Source organism: Haemaphysalis longicornis, unplaced genomic scaffold (genome assembly GCF_048455015.1).
Source record: "Haemaphysalis longicornis isolate Haplotype H1 unplaced genomic scaffold, Haemaphysalis longicornis Haplotype H1 scaffold_10, whole genome shotgun sequence".
NCBI classification, from domain to species: domain Eukaryota; kingdom Metazoa; phylum Arthropoda; class Arachnida; order Ixodida; family Ixodidae; genus Haemaphysalis; species Haemaphysalis longicornis.
The window spans coordinates 34,429,875-34,456,919 of record NW_027526204.1 but is presented as its reverse complement, the minus strand read 5'-3'; the positions used below and the strand labels follow the sequence as shown (position 1 = coordinate 34,456,919).

The 27,045-nt window shown below is 45.5% G+C and overlaps 1 protein-coding gene and 1 long non-coding RNA gene across 6 annotated transcripts in view; both read right to left on the bottom strand.

The window, feature by feature from the left end:
- LOC144158373 (uncharacterized) overlaps positions 1 to 27,045 on the bottom strand; it is a 641,189-nt gene that overhangs the window by 467,097 nt on the left and 147,047 nt on the right. The gene's annotated exons all lie outside the window — the stretch shown is intronic.
- Positions 340 to 25,584, bottom strand: LOC144157693 (uncharacterized). The gene is made up of 4 exons (XR_013319828.1): positions 25,534 to 25,584; positions 24,435 to 24,467; positions 16,852 to 16,938; positions 340 to 537 (listed from the first exon to the last, which is right to left on the bottom strand). It is a non-coding gene; the product is annotated as an uncharacterized LOC144157693 (long non-coding RNA).

Below are 27,045 nucleotides of genomic sequence, written 5' to 3'. Positions count from 1 at the left end.
CAAGACCTTTAAAGAAATGCCTCCTGAAATTACAGCTACGTTATCGGTTGATTTTTCTCCCCTTCACTTTCCTGGCTAAATATTTTGATTCCGGCGGTGCGATAGTAGCCAGCGCGGTTCCGGAAATTAGTGGTGAAGATTGTCTTCTTTTTACCCGGCGGGCCCTGACTCGAACGTCTACGACATGTCGAGACACAGCCCATCCGTCAAACGTCAAGGTTCATAATCGGTAAATAAAATATATTTTTAAATTGTTCTTTGTGTTACTGTGAAGAAAATTTTTAGTGAAGATCGTGTATTCGATATCTACAAGAATAACTTTGAGGCTCATTGGGCTATCTCAGTGAAACGTTTTATTTACTTCAGTGCACTTGAGGTGCAGTGTTTTAGGCATGCCCATAACAGAGCCTCCGTATGGTCTGCGATATTTGGCCGTGAGGATGATCACTTGAAGGGATATGGAGTGCAGACTCCTTGTCCTGGAAAGAGTGCGAAGCAGAAACTGCCCTGGCAGCAGGAGTTGTCGAAAACAGAGCACTGAAAAAAAAAACGTAGAAACATGGATTGTATACTGTCTGCTTAAACTTCTCTGAGATGATTATAACAAAACGGTCGTTGAGAGTGAGTTATTTGCCCAATCGAAGTCTCGCGAATTGAACATACATCATGGGTTTTTGAAGCTTCATTATTACGTTTATAAAAGCCACAAAGTTTCCAGTTTCATTCTTTTCCGTTTCCTATAGTTTTTCTTGGATTGTAAGAAGACTGCTTTAAGATTTCGCACACACATCCTAGTGCAATTTAGTCTTTTGTGCAGTTTTAGATTGTCTTAATCTCTACTTCGTCTTGATCCTTCTTGCAGTTATTGAAAACATTTATACCGTTTGCGCAACGCAGTGCAGTGTTGATACATTCCCTGTCACTGCAACATTTTCAACATTGGCGAAGCCACAAGTGCTAGTGTAAAATATTGGGCAGGTGGTTAAAAACTCTTCGTAACCCCCAACTTTTAGCACCTTTTCGCTGTGCCGAACCAAAGGAACGAAACACTGCATCACGCTGTATTGCCTCGAAATTGTTCTTATTTTAGAAGCATCTCAGCCTGGAAGCCAGGGTGCACCCACTCACATTGAGGTTTGTGTGTAACTTCAGAGCAATCACGAAATAAGGTAGAAAAGACAAACTTTGAGAAACACAAGAGCCTACTGGTTGCCTCAAAATTAAGTTCTTCGGTAAATGTTCTCCCAACTTGACATTCCAGAGATTTACACAGATTACAAATTACGTTTTCATAAAGTGTACATATGACTCACCATTTCTTCTAAATTGTAGTTTTCCAGAGTACGGTTTATTTGTGTGTTATGAATGCGTTATGACAATAAATAGATGAGAAAGCCAAACTGGCATTCGCTGGGCCTTTCTCCTCGGCTACAAAGTTGTTACTAATATTTTTGCCAAATGCTGCCGCCTTTAGTGGGGATGGTTGGCCTAGCTTTTTCACCTCCAAAAGAAACCCTTGCTTTCTACCCGTTGTGTAGGATTGCAAGATTGCACGATTCACCTGAACAACTCCGAGATCACTGTTCGATTGTGTGTATGTATATTATAAATATAAATATATATATTATATATATATAAATATAAATATATATATAGATAAATATATATATATATATATATATATATATATATATATATATATATATATATATATATATATATATATATATATATATATATATATATATATATATATATATATATATATATATATATATATAGATTTCGATTAGTTTTATTGAGCCAGAAGAAACGGTCAGGTAAAAGATAAGAACAACTTTGCGGTTAACTTGTTTATTATAAATACGTCCGACAGTTTCGGAAGTGGAACTTCCTTCCTCAGGGACAATCCCACAATGAACACCGAATCCTTATGCACACTGCATGCGAGTGAGTCTCTCTTCCTCTCTCTCATCAAGGAAGGGAATGCGCCACAGAACGTAAAAAATCCGGTAACAACACGGCACCTGCTGAGTGGAGAGGATTAAAAAAAAGTGGAAAGGCAGTGGTTTTAGTGAGAAAACGGCACGTGTGGGGGAAGGGAGAGGGACCAAAGGTTTCTATCGGCCCCCTGCGGCTGGGATGAAAGAGAACTGACAAACAAAATACAGACAATGCAAGAGCACAGATGGGTAACTAAGTAACTAAGGACGCGGTCTTGGCCCGGCATTCGTTTCGTGGGTTCACCCAGAACAGACCGTTAAACGGAGAGGCATTGCTTTTACCAAGTAACCGGTGATAAGCCTACTTTGTTTGCCCTTTGAAGGGCCGCGACATGGCGACAGAAAAGGCACTAGCGGCAGCGAGTGGCGAGCCGCACAGCGGTTGGACCGCGCGGAAGACAGGGATCAAGTTACACAGGGGCGCGGCAAGTTCGGAGAAGGCGACGAGTGCCCCGTCTGTCCTTGGCCGCAGCGTAGAGTAATGTAAAGGCACACACACGACGCGACAAGCGTGAAGTTCAATGGAGGGCCGACACAGAAAACCACTGAATTACGCCAGCGCTATGTCTTAACAGAACACGACAATCTCAAGGTACGGCCAGACTGGCGCGCCCGTTCAACGTCACCTCCATCTCTCTTCTTACTCTTCTTAGTTGCCCCAACGTGGACAGCATTTATCGCGCAGCACGAGCAGTGCGGGGCTTAGGCGGCTTTTTTGGGCGCGCTCCCTCTCGGTAGGCGCCCGTTGCCTGCTGAGCTAATGGTGAGTGGTCCTGAATGAGTATAAAAAAACAACTTTTATGCTAGGAGAAAGGGGGTGGAACAATGTGCATCCACTTCCTGTTGTCAGTCAACGTACGTGGTCCTCCGGAGGCATGACATGCTGCCAGCACTCTCGTTGATACTATGAGTCACCGTTTTGAACTTATAAATAAGGTACGATTTCTTCTGTTCGAGCTCCCGTTCCATGTGAAAACCGGTCTCTAGCAGAGCGACTTTAATTTGGTCGAATGAATGTCCTTGGAGGCTGACATGTCTTGAAATGGGCAAGTTAAGTTGTGTTTAACGTGAGAACGGTGGTTGTTAAAGCGTTTACGGAAGGCGGTTTCTGTTTGTCCGATGTACTGCATGCCACAGATATCACAGTGAAGCATGTAGACGACATTTTGGCTGTCACAGTTTAGATTCGCATTTTTTGCAATACGTAATCTGAGGAGCTGGGTTTAGCAGTAGTGGTGGTTGTCATGTGTGAACAGACCTCACAACGTGTTTTTTTGCATGGCTGGCATCCCCGTTGAGTGCCTTCAATGGTAGTCGTCTTCCCTCTGATAACATATCTTTCAGGTTTTTTCTGCGGCGATAAACTCAGGGGGGGGGGAGAGGGGGCTTTAGGAAAATTGAAGATAGCCGGCTACTTTGTTGCAGTATATTAAAATGTCTCGAAAGAATGTTATTAAGTTTAGGCAACGAAGATGAGTGGGTGAGGACAAGATTTGTCTGGTTTCCTTCATTCCTCGGATTCCCTTCATGTAAAGTTTCCTCGCGGTTTAGGTTACGAGCTCTGTTGATGGAGTCATCGACCACTGCTGCTGCGTACTTTTGAAGAACGAGGGCATTTTTAGTTGTTGGGAATTGTGGTCAAAGTCGGCGTTGTCAGAGCAAATTCTGCGGTATCTGTGGGCCTGAAAATAAGGAATGTTCATCTTGTAATGCCGTAGATGGTCGCTATCAAAGTGCAGATAGTGCTGGCGATCTGTGGGTTTTCTTTAAAGGGCTGTGATCGTGGTCGTGCCTTCTACCTGAATGGTGACGTCGAGAAAGTTTACCGATGTCCTTGAGATATTATGCGTAAAAGATATAGAAGGGTGGACCGCGTTGAAATCCGAAATGAACTTATGCAAGCCTGCCTCGTCATGCGGCCAGAGAAAAAAGATGTTATCCAGGAATCACTTGTATATGAGCGGGCAGACGGGTTGAGCTTTCAAGATGGGTCCCTCGAGTGCCGCCATGAACAAGTTCGCGTAATTAGGTGCCATTTTTGTGCCCATAGCTGTGCTGCTAATTTGAAGGTAATGTTTTTTTTCATACTCGAAATAACTGTAACGAAGCACCATGTCAAGTAGGGTAGTAAGGGCGTGGTCATCATTCTCTATTGCCATATCAGCGTTTTGACATGCCTCCACGGTATACCTGATGACGTCTAAATGGGGTATATTGGTGTAAAGCGATGAGACATCCATTGTTACCAGGAAGCTAAGACGAAGCTAAGACGAATGCTTGCGAGGGTTCGCCTCCACCGTCCGGCCTTGAAAAGGATATGCTTGAGCCTGCGCCTTCCCCGCACCCTGAACCGGCGCCGACGAGGGGGAGACTGGCGGTTTGTCAGATCCTTCAACTGCGAGGACTCCCCTTTTGTGCGCGAGGTGCGCCGCCTGTCCCAGCGGAAGGAGTTAGGAGCAGACGTGCGCTACATCGATCGCGCATTCCACGAACTACCGGTACGGAGGGTCTTTTCTGCTGACGGTCTCCACGCGAGTTTTGAGGGCGTTGCGTTGTGGAGCACTTCCGCAACGCTCTCTCGTTCAGGGCGCTCGGCTGGCAGCGGAGACCCTTTAAACCCCAGGCACCGTAGAACCCAACACCAGGTGCAACGCTTGCACAGCGGGAATGTCAGCGGGCTCCCCCTTCTCCGGAGGTCTCTCCCACCATAGCTGTGATCCCGAAGACTTCGCCACGCCGGACCAACGGGACACGCCTGACCCCCCCTGAGACGACTAACGCGGGTGTTCGCAACGACTGCCTCCGCCCAAATAAAGGTACGGGCCGAACGACACGACCCTGGTCGCGCGCCTTCCTCTCTCTTTGCAGAAGCATAGATAAGCGAGTGCGCTACAACTTTCACAGTGCTACTTTAAAATAATATGCAACAGCACGTAAAATACCTAAAGGACTGTGGCTAAGGCTGACACCGGCAATGACAAATATTAATGCAGATGAAATGGCGTGGTGGAACAATTTTCTTGAGTACGCATCCTTGCAGCTAATGCAGGTAATAAGAGGACACGGAGAAAGAAAGACATTAGAATTAGAGAAGTTGGAAACTTCCCTTCGGAGCAGCCCGGAGATATCCAAAACGGAAAGAATGGAACTCAAGAGATACGAATCCCAAAAAGAAGGAGGTGTAATGACCAAAAATTTCAAAAGATGCGGAGAGACAATATCCCCATTCCTGATCACTCCTTTAGGGCGGCGGGAGTTGGATGCTCAGGAAGCCAAACCAGAACTGAGAATTCTTCCATTCCGGATAATCCAACTGCTGTACCCTTGGGTGAGGAGAAAAGCGTATGTCCTGTGAGTCAAACCCCATCTGAATGTTCGGCGCATCCAAAATCCAACGTTGTCAACCTATCGGACGTACCGCTCATAGAATCTGAACTTAAACTGCTGTCAAAAGGTCTTATATTCTGTCCCTGTACGGGTAAATTTAATGAATTTTAGCTGTACCAGGACTTAGACAATTTTGCGAGAAACTTGTGCCTTCGTGAATACTTCTACGAACGGGAAACGAACCCAGACAAAAAAATTCCGGGAGCATCAGACAAATGTTGGACACCGAGCGATGGTCGGGACAAACATCTCGCTATGTACATTTCGGCCGTTCAAAAAGACGTGTTGAATGCATTAAAGAAAACAAACCTTGTCCGCAACAACCTATCAACTGATGAGCGGAAGGCCCTTTTCTCCCTCCGCCATCGGGATGACATTGTTATAAAGCCGGCGGACAAGGGCGGAGCAATAGTCGTAATTAACAAAACCGACTACATTAGGGAAGGACTCCGACAACTGAGTGATGAGAATTTTCAGGAGGAACTTCCTGCGGACCCAACACAACAGTTCGTATCAAACCTCACCCTTGAGCTCACAAGGCTTCTTGAAAATGGCGATATAACAAAGTACATGTTTAAAGCATTGACGCCCACCTAATCAGCACCGGGACTCTTTTAACTACTCCCCAAATTTCACAAACCTGGCAATCCAGGCCGCCTCATTGTATCTTGCAATGTTACTACAACAGAATCAATATCCAGCTTTCTTGATTTTATTTTGAAAAACGCAGTTCCCACAACTCCGGCCAATACCAAGGACACAAACCATTTTTTGAGAGAGATGCCTGGACGGGTAATCCCTCCTGGCAGCTTCCTGGTTACAATGGATGTCTCATCGCTTTCTACCAATATCCCCCATTCAGACAGCATCAGGTATACCGTGGAGGCATGTCAAAACGCTGATATGGCACTAGAGATTATTGAGCACGCCCTTACTACCCTACTTGACCTGGTGCTTCGATACAATTATTTCCAGTTCGGAAACAAACATTACCTTCAAATTAGCGGCACACTTATGGGCACAAAAATGGCACCTGATTTCGCGAACTTGTTCATGACGGCACTCGAGGAACCCTTCTTGGAAGCTCAAGCCGTTCGCCCGCTCATATACAAGCGATTTCTGGATGACATCTTTTTTGTTTGGCCGCATGACGAGGCAGGCTTGCATAAGTTCATTTGCGATTTCAACGCGGTCCACCCTTCTATATCTTTTACGCATAATATCTCAAGGACATCGGTAAACTTTCTCGACGTCACCATTCAGGTAGAGGGCACGACCACGATCACAGCCATGTATAGAAAACCCACAGATCGCCAGCAGTATCTGCACTTTGAAAGTGACCATCCACGGCATTGCAAGATGAGCATTCCCTATTCCCAGGCCCACAGATACCGCAGAATTTGCTCTGACAACGCCGACTTTGACCACAATTCCCAACAACTAAAAAATGCCCTCATTCGTCAAAAGTACGCAGCAGTAGTGGTCGATGACTCCATCAACAGAGCTCGCGAGGAAATTCTACATGGAGGGAATCCCAGGAATGAAGGAAACCCGACAAATCTTATCCTCACCCAGTCATCTTCCTTGCCTAAAGTTAATAATATTCTTTCGAGACATTTCAAGATAGTGGAACAAACTAGCCGGCTATCTTCAATTTTCCAAAAGCCCCCTGTCCCCCCCCTGAGTTGTTTATCGCCGTGGAAAAAACCTGAAAGATATGTAATCAGAGCTAAGACGAGTACCATTGAAGGCACTCAACGGGAATGCCAGCCATGCAAAAAAACACGTTGTAAGGTCTGTTCACACATGACAACCACCACTACTGCTAAAGCCAGCTCCTCAGATTACGTATTGCAATAAATGCGAATCTAAACTGTGAAAGCCAAAATGTCGTCTACATGCTTCACTGTGACATCTGTGGCATGCAGTACATCGGACAAACAGAAACCGCCTTCCGTAAACGCTTTACCAACCACTGTTCTCACGCTAAAACACAACAGAACTTGCCCATTTCAAGACATGTCAGCCTCGCAGGACATTCATTCGACCAAATTAAAGTCACTGTGCTAGAGACCGGTTTTAACACTAAACGTGAGCGCGAACAGAAGGAATCGTACCTTATTTATACGTTCAAAACGCTGACTCAAGTTTTATCGAAAGCGCTGGCAGCATGTCATGCCTCCGGAGGACCACGTACGTTGATTGACAACAGGAAGTGGATGCACATTGTTCCACCCCTTTCTCCTAGCATAAAAGTTTTTTTAACTCATTCAGGACCACTCACCATTAGCTCAGCAGGCAACGGGCGCATACCGAGAGGGAGCGCCGCCCAAAAAAGCCGCCTAAGCCCCGCACTGCACGTGCTGCGCGATAAATGCTGTCCACGTTGGGGCAACTTAGAAGAGTAAGAAGAGAGATGGAGGTGACGTTGAACGGCCGTGCCAGTCTGGCCGTACCTTTAGATTATCGTGTTCTGTTAAGACATAGCGGTGGCGTAATTCAGTAGTTTTCTGTGCCGGCCCTCCATTAAACTTCACGCTTCTCGCGTCGAATGTGTGCCTTTAAACTACTGTACGCTGCGGCCAAGGACGGACGGCGCACTCGTCGCCTTCTCCGAACTCGCCGCGCCCCTGTGTAACTTGATCCCTGTCTTCCGCGCGGTCCGAAAGCTGTGCTCCTCCTCGCTGGCTGCCGCTAGTGCCTTTCTCTCTCGCCATGTCACGGCCCTTCAGAGGGCAAACAACGTAGATTTATCACCGGTTTCTTGGTAAAAGCAATGCCTCTCCGTTTAACGGTCTGTTCTGGGTGAACCCACGAAACAAATGCCGAGCCCAGACCGCGTCCCTAGTTACTACACCACCGCCCCGTTCTTCCCATCTGTGCTCATGCATTGTCTGTATGTTAATTCTCAGTTCTCTATTATCCCAGCCGCAGCGGGCCGATAGAAACCTTTGGTCCCTCTCCCTTCCCCCACGCGTGCCGTTTTCTCACTAAAACCACCACCTTTCCACTTTTTTTTAATCCTCTCCACTCAGCAGGTGCCGTGTTCTTACCGGGTTTTTTACGTGCTCTGGCGTATTCCCCTCCTTGATGAGAGAGAGGAAGACAGACTCCCTCGCATGCAGTGTGCATAAGGATTCGGTGTTCATTGTGGGATTGTTCCTGAGGAAGGAAGTTCCAATTCCGAAACTGTCGGACTAATTTATAATCAAGAAGTTAACCGCAACGTGGTTCTTATCTTTTACCTTACCGTTTCTTCTGGCTCGGTAAGACTCATCGAAATCTATATATATATATATACAGAAAGAAATGCCGGCAGTCTACAACGCCAAAGAAGGCATAGGGGAGTGGTTAGACTTTTTGTACCATTATTGACGTTACATTCTTTTTTAATAATTACGTGAGAAAGAAAGAAAAACACGCACCCACAGTGGGGACCGAACCCACGCCTAACCCACCCACGTGGGGACCGAACCCATGCCAAAGTAGCATAAGAGGGTTTCCCGCCAGTTACAGGCTGTAGACGTTCGTGTCACGCCCCGGGGGTTGAAAAAGAAGGTCCCCTTCTCCCCGTGTAGTCTGAGTGGCGCTGGCTACCACCCTCAAGCGTCAGATACAGTTGCAGTAAATATAAATACCCCAGAAAATGAAGCAGAACACAGTCGCCCAGATAGCCGAATTGGTAAGGCATTCGAGATCTAATCGAAAGGCGTGGGTTTGGTCCCCACTCTGGGCGCGTGTTTTTCTTTCTTTCTCACGTAATTATTAAAAAATAATGTAACGTCAATAACGGTAAAAAAGTCTAACCACACCCCTATGCCTTCTTTGGCGTTGTAGACTGCCGGCATTTCTTTCTGTATTTTCCTAACGAGCCCCTCGTTTCCAAACCCTATTGTCGTGCGAAAGCTGAGCGAGGGCCTCGGTTCTGGCAGCCTTGATGCCAAAGTAGCATAAGAGGGTTTCCCGCCAGTTAACCACTCATGACAGGCTGTAGACGTTCACGTCACGCCATGGGGGTTGAAAAAGAAGGTCCCCTTCTCCCCGTGTAGTCTGAGTGGCGCTGGCTACCACCCTCAAGCGTCAGATACAGTTGCAGTAAATATAAATACCCCAGAAAGTGAAGCAGAACACAGTCGCCCAGATAGCCGAATTGGTAAGGCATTCGAGATCTAATCGAAAGGCGTGGGTTTGGTCCCCACTCTGGGCGCGTGTTTTTCTTTCTTTCTCACGTAATTAATAAACAATAATGTAACGTCAATAACGGTAAAAAAGTCTAACCACTCCCTTATGCCTTCTTTGGCGTTGTAGACTGCGGGCATTTCTTTCTGTATTTTCCTATCGAGCCCCTCATTTCCAAACCCTATATATATATATATATATATATATATATATATATATATATATATATATATATATATATATATATATTGTCGCGTGGACTGTGTGTTAAGCAGGGCAATCCCCTGTTTAAGGTATGTAAGGGTCATTGCACTTGGTACAATCTCCAAGTGATGGATAGGTGCCTTGTTTCTAGGATAGCCATCTAATACGAAGACGACGACACAAACGCATGGCCCGGGCCCCCCGCGCGCCTCTCTTGGTCAGCCATTTTTGCTGAGACTTGACGTGGTCTCTCGCCTTCCCATTTTAGGCGCCCTGCCCCTAATAAATCGGCGCAACACCATACAGCCGATTTTGCCTGCGTCTATCGGGACGCAACACTGGTGAGGTGCGGGGTATACCCATGCCTGGATCGCAGTCGGACACCAGCCCCGAAAGGCCTCGTCTCGTCGACACCCTCGTGCATCGGACCAGTCGCCGCACGCTCGGTCTGTCCCCAGAACTCTCGGGCCTGCCTAACAACGTGCCCCGGAGTCAACCTCCGGTGTTAACACCTCAGCCTCAATCTGGACCGCCTCCGGTGATGGCCACCTCACCTCCGGTGTTAACACCTCAGCCTCAATCTCGACCGCCTCCCGTGATGACCACCTCCCAGGTGATATTCCATCAGCCCCGCACCCCGAACGCGTTCCATGGTGAGGTGTTCGAAGATGTTGAAGACTGGCTCGCGCATTTTGAGCGTGTTGCCGATTTCAACCGATGGGACGATCTCGAGAAGATGCGGCAAGTGTACTACTCGCTGGAGGACGGTGCTCGCACATGGTACGAGAATCACGAGAGGAAATTGGAGACTTGGAACGACTTCTGTCAGGAGCTCCAGGAAACCTTTCCGAACACCGATCGACGAGACCCAGCGCTGCGTTTGCTGGAGTCGCGTTTTCAAAAGCCCAACGAGAGTGTCGCCATGTTTTCAGAGGACATGGCTCGCCTTTTCCGCCGCGCTGATCCAGCCATGTCTGAGCCAAAAAAACTCCGATACCTTATGCATGGAGTCAAGGACCAGCTGTTTGCTGGGCTTGTTAGAAACCCACCACGCACGGTTCAGGAGTTTATCAAGGAGGCCACGGCTATCGAGCGGGCTGTGCAGGAGCGTAGCCGGCAATATGCCCGTATTACAACCAGAAGTCGTGCCGATGTCGCTAGTATGACCTGTGACGAGAGCTCCTTGCGGGACCTAATACGGTCAGTTCTTCGCGAAAAACTAAATAACCTTGGTATTTCGTCCCAGCAGTCGGCTCCTTCTTTGGCCAGGATGGTGCGGGAGGAGATACACCAAGTGTTCTCAGAACCCGATCCGCCGACGCAACATTTCCCTACAAGTTACGCCGCGGCTATTCGTCAGCAAGCTCCAACACTGCCGACTCCACCACCCCCACCACGTCGCCAGTCACCTTTGCCGGTACATCCTTGGCCCGCACAGGAACCTGCTGTCCCGCCACGTCGCCAGTCACCCCTGCCGGTACATCCTTGGCCCACACAGGAACCTGCTGTACGTCCGCCAGTACGAAAGACGGACTTGTGGCGCACGGCAGACGGGCGGCCGTTGTGCTACCACTGTGGCGAACCTGGCCACATACAGCGACGCTGCCCCTATCGCGACATTGGTCTCCCGGGATTCTCTCCTACAGCTCCTCGTCCGCGGTTGGGACAGCGGCCTGCCGAAACCGCCGATTATCTTGCCGCACAAAAAGCTACGTCTCCCGACAGTCGTCGATCACGCTCGCCGTCTCCCGCAGCCCACTTCTCGCCGACCCGTCGTGACCCTCGAGACAGCCGCCCGGGGAGGTTTTCCAGCCCCCGGCGGGAAAACTAGGCGTAGCAACCTCCGGAGGCAAGGTTGCTGAAGATCGCAAATGTAAAGACCTTCAAACGACGCAGACGACGACTCAAGATATAGCGACGAAGACCCGACGGATTACCGACATATTACCACCCCAATGCAAGTACACGACGACGACGCCACTGAATACTGACAGAGTCGCGAATGCCGACCTTCCTATTACCATCGACGGGCATGAGGTGACCGCGTTACTCGACAGCGGCGCGGATTATTCAATCATTAGCCAAGAACTTGCCGACCATTTACGGAAGGTCAAGACTCCGTGGGATGGTCCGCAGTTTCGATCTGCGGGAGGTCACCTCATGACGCCAGTTGGGAAGTGTACAGCACGGATTGGTTTGGGGGGCGCTGATTTTGTTAGTACTTTCGTCGTTCTTCCGCGGTGCTGCAAGGACCTGATATTGGGCATGGATTTTCTGCGCGAGCACAATGCCGTTATAGATCTCGGAGAGCGCCTGGTGAGATTGTCCACAAGCCTGCCTCGTGAACAGCTTACCGACCAGCGCCGTTTGCCCCTTCGTATCGCCGATGAAGGCGTGAGCCTGCCACCGCGATCGTGCGCATTCGTTTCAATATCGTGCGACGATCCCTGCACCGCCGACGGGCTTGCCAAACTGCATACTGAGCTCTTTTTTGACCAGGGCTTGGCCATCGCAAGAAGCCTTGCGCGCCTGTCAGGTGGCCGCACCAATCTCTTGTTGACCAATTTCTCCAACGAACGCCGGCACATCGCGAGAGGGACTACAGTAGCATTTTTTGAAGGTATCGACAAAGGGGAATGCTGTTTTCTGCTTCAAACCAGCCCAACCACAATGACGAGCGCTAAATGCACAGTCGGCGTCAACTCCAACCTCTCGTCGGAAAATCACCGAGCGCTCCTTGACCTCCTTCAGCACTACGAGGATTGCTTTTCGTCCACGTCTGGTGTCCGTCAGACACATTTGACAAAACATCGAATAATCACCGAGGAAACGACGAGACCCATACGCCAGAACCCTTACCGTTTGGCTCCCAAGGAGCGCGACGCGATACGGAGGCAAGTACAGCAAATGCTGGAAGACGACGTCATCGTGCCGTCGAACAGCCCCTGGGCGTCTCCAGTCGTTTTGATTAAAAGAAAGATGGGACATTGCGGTTTTGCGTGGATTATCGCAAGCTCAACCAAGTGACAAAAAAAGACGTTTACCCGTAGCCTCGAATTGACGACTCGTTAGACCGACTGCGAAGCGCCCGCTATTTCTCGTCCATGGACTTAAAAAGCGGGTATTGGCAGATAGAAGTCGACGAAAGGGACCGCGAGAAAACCGCTTTTGTGACGCCGGATGGACTTTACGAATTCAAGGTTTGTCCCTTTGGATTGTGCTCAGCCCCGGCTACTTTTCAAAGACTTATGGACACCGTGCTGTCGGGCCTCAAGTGGCAAACTTGCTTCGTATATCTGGATGACGTGATCGTATTTTCGACCACGTTCGAAGAACACCTCGAACGTCTTCAGTCGGTCATCGAGGCCATACGATCTGCCGGACTTACGCTGAAACCAGAGAAATGCCACTTTGGATACGAGGAACTGTTGTTCCTTGGCCATGTGGTCAGCTCTGCCGGAGTTCGTCCTGATCCTGGCAAGGTAGAAGCGGTCGCCCAGTTCCCCACGCCCGTCAACAAGAAAGCCTTGAGGCGTTTTCTAGGCCTGTGCTCCTACTACCGGCGATTTATTAAGAATTTTGCCCACATTGCGGCGCCCCTGACTCGTCTTACGCGGGATGATGTCGCATTCCTCTGGAGTGACGGAGAACAGAGAGCGTTCGACGAGCTGCGGCAACGGCTGCAAATGCCACCAGTACTGGGCCATTTTGACGAAAACGCCGCCACCACGCTCCATACGGACGCTAGTAACGTTGGACTCGGAGCTGTCCTTCTGCAACAGCAAGACGGTGCCGAGAGAGTTATAGCGTATGCCAGCAGAACACTCTCACGGACAGAAGCCAACTACTCGGCAACCGAAAAGAAGTGTCTCGCCGTCGTATGGGCGGTGCTGAAATTTCGACCGTACCTATATGGTCGTCCATTCACGGTGGTCAGCGATCACCACTCACTCTGCTGGCTAATGAGCTTAAAAGACCCGTCCGGATGCCTAGCACGCTGGAGCCTTAGGCTTCAAGAATTTGATGTGACTGTCGTGTACAAGTCCGGTCAACAACACGCCGACGCCGACTGCCTCTCGCGATATATATATATATATATATATATATATATATATATATATATATATATATATATATATATATATATATATATATATATATATATATATATATATATATATATATATATATATCAAGGTTGCAGTCGAGTCTTTACCGAGTCCCTCGTCCCGTATCTATATATATATATATATATATATATATATATACACACCTCGGAAAGCAAAGGGGGGATATTCTAGGTCATTAAAACAGATATGAAATTTGGAACGAAAGAAAGTGGAGATAAAATGCCGGCCAGGTTGGATCCAAACCAACGACCAACAGAATACCGGTCTGGTCCGATGACCACTGCGCTACCGGTGGGGCTATTTTTCCCGTCCACTTTCTGGGGTATTTCTGTCAATGTAATTTTTTTCTGTGCTTGGGGGTGGAGGCAGCGCCACTGCGACTTTTCGGGGTGAAGGGGACCTTCTTTTTAGCCCCCGGGCAGTGACGCGAGTGTCTACGACATGTCGAGAGTGGTCGACAAGCGTTAAATCCTCTTAACCTCCCTATGGCACGAAGACTGCCAGAACAGAGGCCCTCGCTATGCATGTTGCGAATCCGAATGGGAAATGAGGGGCTTGTTGAATAATAAGACAGAATTAAGGGTTGGCAGTCAAGAAATTCTCGGAAAGCAAATCGGAGGATGTGATAAATAATTGAAACAGATAAAGATTTTGGAAAGAACGGGCAAGAAGAAAGAGAACGATGCTACCGGCGCGACTATTTCCCACCTCTACTTTCTGGGGTATTAAGTCAATGTAAGTTTTTCCTGTGCTTTGGGTTGGTAGGCAGCGAGGGTGGTAAATATATATATATGTGTATATATATATATGTGTGTATATATATATATATATATATATATATATATATATATATATATATATATATATATAACTATATATATAAATATATATAGTTGAACCTCGATATAACGAACCTCGATTGAACAAAATTCGCGATATAACAAATTTTTTCAAATATTCTATCAAAATTTTGCAAAATGCATGTATTTTTATCTCGAATTTACGAAGTAATTTCGTGTGTCACTTACGATATAACGAAGTAACGACAAGAACGGAAGAACAAAATTCCTGTCGAGGGATGTTTTATTTTGCCTCTCAGAGCCTACATTGAAAGTACTCAGTACACTCATTAACTCTTAAACGGCTAAAATGAAAGAAAAGCGGTGAAATCTGCGGTTGACAACAATTAAAAGCGATGAAAGAAGCTGCTCATACCGCTAGCGGTGGTCATAGGCAGTTGAATAGTGCGGCCACCATTTTGACGCCTCCATCGTGGCCTATGCCGGCGCGCTTTATGCTTAGGTTGCCGACGCCTACTTCAAGCTTCTTTTCTACGCCTCCTTCCTCGCGGGGCCTCTGCTGTATGTTGTGCTCGCTGATAACCACATTAATACTTTGTTCGTGCATCATTAGGTAAGTCTTGTAAGTAGCATGAGCACTCCAAGGGAAAGAAAAGTGTTGCGAAAAGGAGCCTGAGGAAGTGTCGGTGAAACCGATGGTAGACCGACGGCCACCGAAGTGATGAATGCCATCAACGTTCTGCGGAGGCATGCCGGCGTACGCGAATGCTTAAGAGCAAGCCTTGTTAGCGCTGTCAGCACACGAGGTCAAGAAACGCCAAGCACTGCTTACGGACTTCTTCACTAGGGCTTAAACGTCGAGTGCTGGTGGCAATAAGATGCTTTCTTTGAACGTGGTCATCTTCGTTTCACCCGTGTTCATTAGACAGCTTCAATGCGGAGAAATCAGTTTCTTTAGGGCTCAGTGGGTATAAAAGTAATTGCTTAATCGATTTTCACCAGCAGAAATTTATTTAAGCTTTCCACTTTAGCGGATCATGTAAGCGCTGCTACACCCAGTCGGTCCCGGTGTACTCTGCTCGGCTCGCAATCATGGCTATCTCTGGTTTCTTGTTGCATCACGCGCCCATATACAGAGTTTTTGTACATAAAAAACGTCTTTTGGAAGTTTTATAGCACTCTTCTGCTGTTGGCCCGAAGCACCACTCAATGTCGCGCCTAAGCCTACCACTGAACGGACTAAAAGAGGCGTAACTTCGAACCAGCTCCTCGCCGGGGGGAACTTCACGAGGCCTGGACACGGGTTCAATTGACTAACAGCGGCGTTTACTGTTGACCGAAATGAAAAAAAAATCAAAAGTGGAAACCTAGTCTGCTATCACATTTAATCAGTCGTTGCGAAGAAAAAACAGCAGTTTTACAACGACACATGAACTACCAACGGCTATCCTAATTCCATTGCCTAAGTGTTGACACTCTTATTCACACAATTTTCGCGGCTAGTTTTAGTACAATTTCCGCTTTAAGTGGAGAGGTAACTACGTAGCATTTGTTTGTGTGCAATGGGCAAAGTTTGGAAACCTCAATAACTGGTTAAATGAACTGTAACATCGAAACCTCGATTTAACAATATTTCCGTCCCCGAGTACGACTTCGTTATGTCGAGGTTTAACTGTGTATATATATATATATATATATATATATATATATATATATATATATATATATATATATATATATATATATATATATATATCTACAGAAAGATAAAATTCACAAAGCGCGCAGAAATAGTATAAGGAAAGATTCGGATACACAGCAAGAACAATAACAAACAAGGTTTACTTACGTAGCGGCAACGGGACAATATATACATATATATATATATATATACATATATATATATATATACATATATATATATATATATATATATATATATATATATATATATATATATATATATATATATATATATATTTATATATATATATATATATATATATTTATATATATATATATATATATATATATATATTGTCTCCCTACACGACTACATGTACAAGCGGCAAATATTCAAGAGTTATTGCTTGTCTGGCTAGCGTGTAAAAATTTTCATTCTATGGGTGACAGTATTTATATTCTCACCGCTTGTCCGTCACAATCAGCAGCCAGTGCCTCTCCAGCCATTTGCACCAACAAAAGTATGGCCATCGCCATGTGGCATCTGAAAATCTATTTTCAACAAATATGTTATGTGTATGCTAACAATAGTTAACGTAGTCCTGAAGTCACGCAAGTAGGTCTTTACAGAGCACCTGAATGCAATAATTTTGAGGGCTCTGTCTGTACAGGAACCATCACAGCGTCTGACGTATTCAAAATTCTTCTGATGAAATGAAATTACTGATACGTTAGCCTGACAGAATCATCACAGTATATTTTTATTTTTTCAGGCTCCCGTAAGCGTACGCGTTGCCAGTTTACCATTTTGTGCTACTGGCGGTGAGATGTTTTAGTGGCGCCCCCTGGCCCTGACTTCGGATTAGGGACTCACGCCGATGTCGTCTGCTACACTCCGATTGTGAGGGGCAGACGTGCCTGGGATAGAAAAAGCTCGCTTTGATACTGTGTTGCAACTAAAAGCGCATTTCTGGTAGTTCAGTTATTTTTGCCAGCTTCTGGCACACTGGAATAATTTCAAGCTCTATCTCCCACAAGTTTGCAACACAAGAGGATAAAAAGACCAACCTTCTTTACCAGATCAGTCAGAAGATCGTGTGTAACTGGTCCTCTGTAGCGTATTCGCAAGGTTCAGCGCTCAGAGCTCCTCGATAAGTATTCAAAATGCGTAGGCTTGCCTACAGTATTTTTTGAGATGCTTTTAACGCGTTTTTTTCTGCACCCACACAAACGTCTTATTGGTAGCTTTGGGGATGTTTGGGAGGCTCAGAAAGATCGTGTGGATATTTTCTTCAGGCTCTAATACATACATTCCATTCTTCAGAAATTGAATTTTGTTATGGCTTTGTGAAAAAAGGTGCATAGGCACACCGTGCATTGTTTATTCACATGCAAATTTAATGAGAAGGTTTGTGCTATGCCTCCACGATCGCGCACCAGACAACGTTGTTTTAGAGTACTCAAGGGAAGCTTTTGTGCCCAAATTTCTATTGTAAGCATCGTTATCATTAAAAATGGCTCTCGAACTGAACAGTTATGACATAATAACGGTGTTGAAGGCTTAATAGACTCGCTAACTAACGCAAAAATTAGTATACGTAATATGTCGTGCATATATTACAAGAATGAAAACCGATGAATACTTTCAAGCGGCTTTTTATTTTTTTCCAATCCTTCAAGGTGTAAAGAGCAAATCTTGGTCAATTCAGAAAGGCGTTCTATGCATTGAAGAAAATTATTCTTACTTTCTTACCCTGAACCGATGACCCTGCCAACTAATCAGCTTGATGTTACTCTAAAAGGTTTCTCCACCATCTCCTGGTCCTCCTCTTGAGCGCACTTTTCCTATAAGGCATATCTGAATATTGGGAAGATATGGCTGTGCGAAATGTACCCCAATATCCCCCCAGTTCTGAAGAAACATAGTGTTATGTATCTTTATCGTAGACGTGACTCATTCCGCTCAATAAACATCCCTACTGGTTAGAATCTTGTATAAAACCAGCACTCCCCTATATGCACAGTTGGCTATTAGGAACTCCACCCACAGTTTTTTCCGCCCGTAGTGCATGTCGGCGTACTACCATGCATGACAACGTAAAGTGATGTGATATAATACTTTCGAGCGTTCGGCAAAGTTGCAAAAGCGGTTTTACCTGACATGTGATTACCGGCAATTGTCATGCCTTCTGCCAAAGGCGACAGTCACGAAGTCCTGGAATTCGTTTTGGTCTTCTATTTTCACTGCTCTCGGTTACTAGCAGCTTTGCTTCCTTTGTTCGAAAAACTGCTTAATAGAGAAGCTCATCCGTAGCTCCGACTCTTCGCCCTTCGCACAGGACTTGGTTCGCAAGGAATGGGGCAACTCCGGCAATGTATCCTCTTAATGGTATCCAAAGCTTTACTTTACCTCACGTTTTGAGCTAGTGTATGTGGTTTTAAGTGCGAATGCACTTCTTAAGCGAGCCTGAATCGTCCGCCGCCGTCCGCATAGCAACAGCTGCGGGTGCGCGCGCTCCTCGTCTTCCTCGTCTTCCCTAGCAACGGGGGGAGATGGGCGCGCTCTGCCTGGCCGCTGACATGGCACATACCCACGTGGGGGATCGTCCGCCGCCATAGTCCGCATAGCAACAGCTGCGGGTGCGCGCGCTCCTCGTCTTCCCTAGCAACCCGGGGAGATGGGCGCGCGCTGCCTTGTCGCTGACATGGCACATACCCACGTGGGGGATTGGCCAGGAATCGGGCGTGAGAAGGGCTAATGCACCTGCTTAAAGGAGCACTGACACGAAATTTCAAAGCTGAGATCCGCTCTAGCAATCAAGTACAGCGACAACACAAATAGGTGTCTGTGAATAAATGCATCTTTCTTTCTTTGTAGTTGGGTGTGTGTGTGTGATCTCTCTTTCGCGAACATTACCGAACCGCGCAAATTCAACTCGTGCATTCGCACTTTCACATTCTTCCCCTCGGCGAAATGCGGGAAATTTTTTAAATATAATGTTGTGATAAAACCGTACGCACACGCAAATTCAGGTGCAGAAAGAATCCGACGTCAACCGAGGGCAAAGAAACAGCAGGGGGAGCAACGCCGGCTGAAGAACTAGACAATTGCGAGAATCACTAAGCCGGCATCACGGAGGAGCGCATCTCAGCGCCGCCCGTTGTCGCTCTAACCACCAATATGAGTTGCTTTGTGTGGGAACGAAAACGGTGCGTACGCAGCGGCCTTGCTACGCAGCTGGACTTTTCAGACGTCTCAAGAAACGTGCTACCATGGTTGTATCATAGAACGGCTGTAACGAGAAGCGAACGCCTTCCTACAGTTGGCATCCGCCACAGCGACAAAAGTAGTGTGAACAGAATTTGATCTGAGGTAAAATTCACGAAGAAGGACCGCGTCGGGATGCGATTTAACAACTTGCGGATCTCGCGGAATGCATTCGGTAGTTCCCGGTCGGCGCTTATTCCTATGAGTGACTGTTTTTGAACGAAGTATACAACATTTCTGCTAGGCTTTCCGCTAGTCTTCCTAATGACATTAAGAGCTTCGACACTATAAAGGGTGAATGAAGCCGCTTTTTTCTAAAACATTTACTTGCCGGTGAAGGAAATCCACACTTTTTGCTTCGAAAAAATCAAGACTCAGTTGTCGAAAACACATTTAGTCCTGAAATCCTCAGTATTCATTTGACAATATATTGCCCAAACATTTTCACCAGTGCGGCCTAAAACACACTTTATTCGGCTGCATTTGAAATATGTTTTCGGATTTTATAACTTTCTCGCATACTACATCCCAAATATTACCCGTGATTCTCCCGCCAAGCATGTCATTGTCATCGGTACTACAGTGACCAAGGCTCCCATCTTTGCTGAACGACCCAAGGACAACAGCGCGTTAGTGAGTTTCTCGTCCTCTTCATCCCCCATTCCGGCAGCAAAAAACTGGGCATTTTGGGTAAAATAGCCCCAAGCCAACACGCAACATATTCTACACGAAGTTGCTTTCCAAGCCAAGAACAGCTCGGACATACAAAGTGCCTTCAATCCACCCAGCAGAAAATCGATTGTGTTCCGCTAAAACCCTCAGAATACTGCGCCCTATGTTTTTGAGGGGTAGAAGTTTATTGTTAGTGACAACAGAGCTGCGTGTACGCAGTTAAAAAGCAAGTACGCAATCTCCACTTCTTATCACAATATTTTCACTGCTGTTTCTTTTGCTGCAGTGACTGACGCTTGTGCCTAGCCGAACGGGCGACTACTCCGTCGCGTTTGTATAGGCTTCCTCAGCGAAGACTGAGTGGAAGAATTATTGATAGGAATCCTCAAAAAGTTTTACTCTCTACTATCAGAACATGCGTGGGTTACGCCGAAATCTAAGCCTTTCTAAGACAAATTCATTTAAGTAATGAAGATGTGTATTGCATCACAGAGACTGGGTTCTTCCGCCATTTTGTTAATGCTGAATATTTTCCGGATAGCTACAGTGTCTTCGTATTGACCAAAAGAATGATATCCCAGGGCACCAGTATTCTGGCAAAATTTGTCATTGCTTTGATGAAATATTTTTGTCCGCTCAAAAGACTGATGTAGATGTGTATAGCGAATGCCTCTGGGATGCGATAAAATTTGAAGGTGCCCAGATGTTCTCATTGGCTCGAAATACTTCTACTGGTATCCGGAAAATTGTGTGTTTTCTTCGGAAAAACAAAATAACTCAAAACGAGAAATCAATCAACGGGTGAAGGGCTTCTATTTGAAGAATTTATGGTCCCAAGTACTTTGTAACAGCCCACAAAAAATGTCAGTTGAGGCTATGAGACACTTTTTGAAACACTTGTTTCATGACCTCTGAGATATACATGAACTGTTTGCACTCATTTTTTTTGGACCTACTCGGTCCCTTCCGACAGCGGCGGCGAACATTGTTTGAACGCTCACAGGCCGGTATTGTAACTCGCTACCATTACCGGTAATGATGTCGTTAACGCTATCCGCAAATTCGCCTCGAAACAGCCTTCGAGATGCGACAGCATCCCAAGCTTTATAGTGGAGGGTTGCTGTGTTGATTTAGCTCAATTTTTTTTGTCATATCATACATCTGTACTTGTAAGGAACAGTTTCCTATCGCCTTGAAATTGACTGGCGTCTTCGCTTTGAACATGTTGAAAGAGCTACAATCCAAACAAACTATACCCCAATCTCACTTTGGGCTTCCTTTTTTCAAGATCTTGAAGAAGTCATACACTGACACTTTTTTGGCAGTAGTGTGTGCAATAATTTATTCCAACGAAATGACTGTATTGCCGATGGTCAGTGGAAGCCCATCTCGCCTGCTTTCTAAATGATATCTTCCTGCATGTTCCCTCTCGCCAACAAGGTGACACAGAATAGTTGGCTATAGCGTAGCCTTTGAGGCTGCTAATCACGAATGTCTGCTTCGCAAAATATGTGCGTGCGATCTATACCACGAGTTCGTTCAGTGGTTTGCCAGTGCCTTATATGCAGGTGTAATTGTATCAGCTATCAAGGAGTTCCTTCCCGGCCTTCCACAAGAATATACAGGTGATCTTGCCGTTATCTAGGCAATTGGGACTGTTCTCTTCGTTGGCTTGTTAATAATATGAACGTTTTTATTACGCACCATTGGCGCTATCTGTATACCAATGATATAAAGGTGTATCGCTCGCATTCTTAACCGTATGATCACGTGCAGCTCACACGTGATGTCAACAACGTTCTGGCAAGGTGAGACCGCAACTATTTAAAGATGAATAGCTCGTATGGAGGAAGTATCTGGAATCCATAATAAGGAAAACAGGGGATTGCGAATAAATAGAGAACACTTCCGCTGCTTGAGGTTTGCAGACGACATAGTCACGCTAAGCGAGTCGGCAGAGCACCTACATGAAATGCTCTGAACTAAATTCATAAAGCAAAGCTGTGGGGCTTAACATAAAAGCGAGTAAATCCTAAATGATAATTAATAAATTTGCCGAAAGCGTTTCGTTTAGCTTATGTTACGAGGCACTAGAAACAGTAGAAGAATAAAACTACCTCGGTCTGGTTGTTATTGCGATTACCAGCCATGGTAAAAAATCTCGCGTGGGATTGGAACTGGCTGGGATGCACAGGCAAACTCTCCTTAATAACAAAAATAAGGTTAACACTAACTAAAAAGGAGAATATACAACCAGAGCGGTGGTCAAGTGATGTATACGGTGCATAAACTTGTCGGCCTAACGTAAAATCAAAGTTTGGTGGGCTTAGAGTGCCGGGGGTAAAAGAATGGTAAGAGTAACGTTTAAAGAGACGGAATGAACTTTTTGAATCAGAGAACGAACTAGAGGATACACATACCATAGTTTAAATGCAGAAAAAGAAGTGCAATTTGGATGTACACGTAGTTAGGGGACTTTGCAACCGGTGCACTACTAGGTTGGTAGAGCGGACAACCAGAGGCGGGTGTAGAACAAGAAAGCCGATTACTCAGTACTTAGGCGAAATAAAGAAATTTGGAGGCACGGAATGCAATCCAGCAGCACGAGACAGAGGGGGTTGGATGTCGATGGTAGAGGCGTTCGTCCTGCAGTGTACCTATTGGGCTGTTGTTGATGATCGTGATGTGACACACTAGCGTGATATATACTGGGAATATTTTCCCGCTAATGCTTACGTCCTCGCTGCTCGGTGAACCCGTAACACACGCTACTGGAGTCGTAATACTGGTGTAATGAGGGATAACGAACTACTTTCCTAGTTAACCGCCTAGCTAATTGGTAAGGACACTTTTGTAATATACCGCGCAACCCTGGAATTCACCAAGCCAACATGCTTTGTCTCACTCTGCTACGCCCTAACTATGGGTAATTGATTTGTTCAGTGGAACGTGGAATTGCTCTAGCAATTCGTCGTCCCTGGTAATAGAGTGGATTCAGAAGAGGATCACAACAAGAGTATTTGTTCTTTACTCACCACTTATCACTTAGACGTACGTCGGTACTCTGAAGCCCCTGAATCCGCATGAGTGATGTACCAGGCGCTCCATTCGAGACTAGATTTTTGTTTCTAACTGTATTTATTAAAATGTGATTGCCTTTTTCTTCTGGGCTCTCTTTTCGAGCGAGTGCAAAGTAGGGCTCTGCTCCAGGAGAGCTATTTCACTTTGGCAGAGAACTGAACCTGGTTGCTAAACAGTATGCTAAACATGCGTTTAGCAGGGTTTTTTTATGTTCTACTTACATTTCTTGCACTGACATGATTGTCGTCATGCACATATTGAAAATAAGACATTTTTGAATATGTGCGTTGTGTACAGGTCTTACGTTCCCCTCGGTTCATGTGCTAATTTGCTAAGCGCCACAGACTGCGAATGTTTGTCTGTGTCACCACTGGCTCTCTAACCGCCACTTTTGAGCTGTTGTTATTCAACATATGTTTTGGAGTTTTGGGGTCAAAATTACACTAGATTACAGCACCCCTTATCTCCAGTGTAGCAGAGGCCCGTTACATCTACGAAATAAACAACGAATAAAGTATGCGTTTAAAAGCCTTGCCATAAAAACTATTCAAATAGAACTTTATCAAAAATAGGAAACCCCAGGTACAGGACATTTGAAGATTGGTATAAAGCATCTGTTGCCCCTCTTTTGAAATGGAACTGGCATGTAGTTGTTTACCTCTATAACTTTATGCAGTATTACAAATGTTAACAAAGCTCGGGATTGCTATGGATGGTTTGCTGTAGGCGAAGCCCAAGTAAAAGAGCTGTCGTCTCATAAGTTGCTTTGGGCCGCACGAGCGGTAGGAATGGAGGTAAAATTGTGTTTGCTATGACGACCCAAAACATATTTAAATTGCTTAGGACTATTGCTTATAGCGCATTACTAGGTGACTTCACTGAGATATTTATCATCCACATAATTCTGACAGTATCTGGCGCGCAAAACTGGGGATTGTTCATTACAATCGTAACGCAACAAGCGAGAAGATGTAGGTGTCAGCACTCAAAAAACGTGCAAAGGCAAGCGTATTAGACGTCGTCTTACCAAGGCAAAAATCCCCATATTCACTGCGGCAATCTGTGAGAAAAAAGCATACTATATGAATAACCGAAGTACAAACGATTTTTTGTGTGTGATACGTGAAAAATGTACAGACTCAGAAGCCGCCAACTAATTCTTTTTTTGAGAATTGTAGGTTTGTTTTAACAGGATATTTCTTTTATAGCTTCTTCCCTCGAGAATCTTAAAAACGCATGAAACGTCATTCACCAGTGCAGAAATGTTCGTATTTAAATGTAAATTCAAAACATCCGAGAACCACAGTTTGTTAGCTAGGAAACTAGTACAAGCACCAGTGAAAGTTAGGCATGTTCTCTTTGGGCTGCCCCAATAAAACACGGCGAGGGGTTTGAAGCCAGACATCTGTACGACAGGTACTGTTATCTTTCTCGCGAGAACTCGCTGAAAAACCGTGAAGAATATTTATGACCGTGTGATTGCTTGCTTTCCTAAATGCTGAGTGGAAATGCATTGCCTTTGGCGTTTATGCCCCGTAGCACCTTTTCCAGAAGTCACATTCATTCTATGACCAATGAAATGCAAGTCGATCGCAATTTTGTTCGCTGACTTTGTGGAGGGTTTGTGTCGTTTTACTTCGAGACTGTTAAATTAGAGCTCACGCGCTTTGGTTTGTTGTTTGCTTCTATAAGGTATCCCTTCAATGCAGTGGGTGACCGGTTGTGTATGTTTTTTGGGTTTTGTTTAAATGAGTAAAGAGTGCAATATTAAACACAACAACTAAAGAGCCATTGCCCCTGCTCGTTTCTTTGCCTAAATTATCCCGGTTGTTCTTTTTGCGCTACGTAATGTCGACATAAATCAACCATGCGAGCAATTTTATAGGCTAGGGGTGGTGTGGCGTACACATTTGTTCTGTTCGAAAATTTCTTCCCCTTGTTTTATGCCAGGAGCTAAGTCGAGACAGACAGACAGACAGACAGACAGACAGACAGACAAGCAACCAGGCAGGCAAGCATTTATAAAGACAGAAAGACAGACAGGTCTGCAGGCAGACCAAAGTCTGCGGCTTCGATTAGCTGAGGAAGCACCGATGTCTATTGTAATGATTTTGGAGTTTACTTACCTCCGTGCGATTTCGCTGGCAGGAAGTTGAACAGCGAAGGGCCTACGAATGACGCGCAATGATTTCGGATGCCGTTTTAAACCATATTTGGTTCACCTTGGGCGCGGATCCTTGACACGTGTTTTCTAGATGGCCTTCTCTTTTGGTGACCCAATTAGCGCTAAAGAATACTATCATGCGCAGAGTGAGAAATTTTATCAGCTCTGTGCTGTTATTTTTTTGCCGGGAACATCAAAAGTGTAATTGCATGTCCGAGAGCAGGAAATACATCTCTGCCGCTGTGTGCGCAGTTTTAAAAGAGATTTGAACTATTTTGTGACCGTTTTTATTGCGCTGTTTCACGGTGACCTTGCGTGATCAACATTACCTTACTTTTAAAACGGATTCAAGGGATACAGTTTGTAAAATTAAGGGTAACGCGTCAACAAAACAAGCATGACTAGACGAACAGTCCGACTTGCGAACTTTGCACAAACAAAGTTGGCATGCCTGTCTGTTAACAACGTATGAGAATTTCAACTCTGACATGGGCATTCGCAAGAAAAAGACTTGAAATACACCTTAGTGATTCATGAAATAGTCTTTCATTTTTTTGACGTCGTGAGAGTGCAGTGATAGACTAAACTGCCCGTTGAAATGCTGAAGAATGCGAAACAAAATTTTTATAATTCTTCTCTGGCTCGCATGTTTCAAGCTTCACTGAAGTTGTCGAGAGATTATCCTAGATGCAGTTCTTTCTGCAGTCTATTAAAATTGACATCATGCGGTGTAGCTAGAAAAGGTTCTTCAAGGCACTAATGTGGGCTTACATGCTTTGTAGACGGCAGAATTGAGATTATTTTTACTTTTATGCTCCATTACACACGCGTTGGTTTCTTTACTTTGGTTTGTTTTCCTTTTGTACGAGCTACTTAGGCAGAATTTTCGTTTACCTCTTGGTTTCATGTGTTTTTTCTATTTCATCTCTTCGTTTTATGAGCCAATTACGTCTGAAAGAAGACGGGCACAGACCATAGCCTTCCGACAATTGCGGTTTCTGGTGTCTGCGGCGCACGTGTGCTTCTAACTCACCATTAGAATCAGGTGCCCCGTGGTACGCACTCTCCGTAAACTTTTACTTTTACAAGTTCGAGTATAAGGATACATACAGAGCGTCAACAATTTTCTCTCAGATCGTTGAATTGCGGACTAAAAAGCTAGAAACAAGGCCAACATTTATTCTACCGGTTGGCGAATGATTTCACTTCTTGTCAGTGGATGCTCTGCCATGGGCCTAAACGTGTGATTTTAAAACTTTCAGGAACACTTTTTCTCCAAACATGTTCAATACTGAAATAGCACAGTCTCGAGAGCATGGGGCTGCTACTGCAGACAAGCTAGTGAAATTACACCTGCTCACGATTGTGCTTTACTTATTCCCCATGTAAACGGCGATAATTTCTTTTACAGGGGCACAATGGTTTTGGCAGAAATGGGCACGTAAAGCTATCGTCATAAAAAACACCACAGACT